We start from the raw sequence: 1,655 nt of genomic DNA, 5'->3' as shown, positions 1-1,655 counted from the left end.
GTAGCGCCGGCACCCTAAAGCCCTCACGCCTAGCCCCGGGGGCCCTGCACCCTGCCCCTGTCCACCCCAGTCCTCCCACACCCAACCCCAGGCCCCCTGCAAACAGCCCCAGGGCACTCCGATGCCCCCGCACGCAGCCCCGGGCTACTCCTGCACCCAATCTTGTCCCCTGCACCCAGCGTGAGGGTCCCCGGCCCCAGCAGCCCACCAGGTCTCCTCACAGCCCCGGTCTCTCCTGGTCCCTCCTCCCCCATGGTCGCCCTGCGCCAGCCCCGGGGACCCCCGGGTGCCCCCACGCCCTGCCGCAGGGTGGCCCTGGGGGGCTCGGCTCAGCAGCGCTGTTGGGGCGGCAGGGGCAGGGCCGGCGAGGGCTCGGTCTGCCCCCCTGCTCGTGATTTCCTTATCCGATGGGTTCCCTGCCCCCCGGACACAGCGGGTAACTCTTAAAACTCTTAAAACTTTCACTGGCGCACAGAGAAGCGGTAGGAATGAACACGGCCCTTTGGTGGAAATTTTACTTTAAAAAGCGACATGGTTTAGGCATGGATGTCATTAACTGGCAATTTCATAAGCATTAAGTGCTAAAACAAAAGGACCAAAATAGGATCCATATGTCTGGGGTAAACCTGCTAAAAGTCTTTCAAATGGGAAACCATAAATATATAATCCCCCCCAAATTCTCCATGAAACTGCTGGGAACAACACACTTCACCGGTAGACAGCGCATTGATTATTGCTGAAGCCCAAACTGTTAGACGCAGTCAAAACTATGGGATCAACCTCSATTTTTTCCCCAGGCTTCAGTAAGACCCTGCACCGTACTCCGTCCTCCTCAGCAYGGTTCCCTGTGTGGCTGCCGGGGCTGGTGGCAGTGGGGAGCCCTTGAAGGGAGCCCCGCGTTCCCCTGTGCGGTGGTGCTGAGCGGCCACGTGGTGCCCYGGGCGTGCAAGCCGAAACACTCATCTCTAATTCTTGAGCCGCAGGCAGTTTCTGTGGGTTGGGGGGTGTTTCTTGGTGGGCTGCCTGAATCCCACCGGCTGCAGCCTGGAGCAAATGGTGGAAAGGATGAAGCTCCCCGGGGCTTCGTTGCGCTYGGGTGTTGTGTGCGGTGACGGGATTGCAGTCCTTCTCCCCCAAACCGCTGCTCCGGGTCCAGGTCTGGGTCCGGCCAGAATAAACGGCAAGTGAAGGTTTGAGAGTTGCTCAGCGACAGTGCTATATTCTAATTTTGTTTATTTTTCACTAGTGCTTATGTGATCGGGATCACATCTGAGCTGGGTTAGGGATGTCCCAGGTCAGATGAGGTGATTTTGTCTTTGCTGGGAGGTTTTGCCTGTCTTTTTGCCTGGAGGAGCGAGGCATTGCATAGGCACGTCTCTGCGAGGACGGTGACGCTGCAATACCTGCCATCTCTCTCCCTCTCCTCCGGGGACTGAGAAGCTTTAGGTTCACTCAAGTCCTGGGCCCTGCTTGCATTCAGATGGAATCGCCGGGGATGTTTAAGAGGCCAGAGTGGTCACCTAGCGGCCTTTTTCTGATCACAACCTATCATCAAAATTTGGCTTTGAGCTTTGCTTTGGAAAAAAGCACAGGTCTCGCCAAGTTACATCCACCTGGGAATGGTCCTTCAAATCAGCGACGGGAAGAACGAGTCC

The sequence above is a fragment of the Apteryx rowi genome, unplaced genomic scaffold (assembly GCF_003343035.1).
Source record: "Apteryx rowi isolate R43461 unplaced genomic scaffold, aptRow1 scaffold_29, whole genome shotgun sequence".
NCBI lineage: Eukaryota > Metazoa > Chordata > Aves > Apterygiformes > Apterygidae > Apteryx > Apteryx rowi.
The sequence above is the reverse complement of the archived record's forward strand: the minus strand, read 5'-3'. Positions refer to the sequence as shown.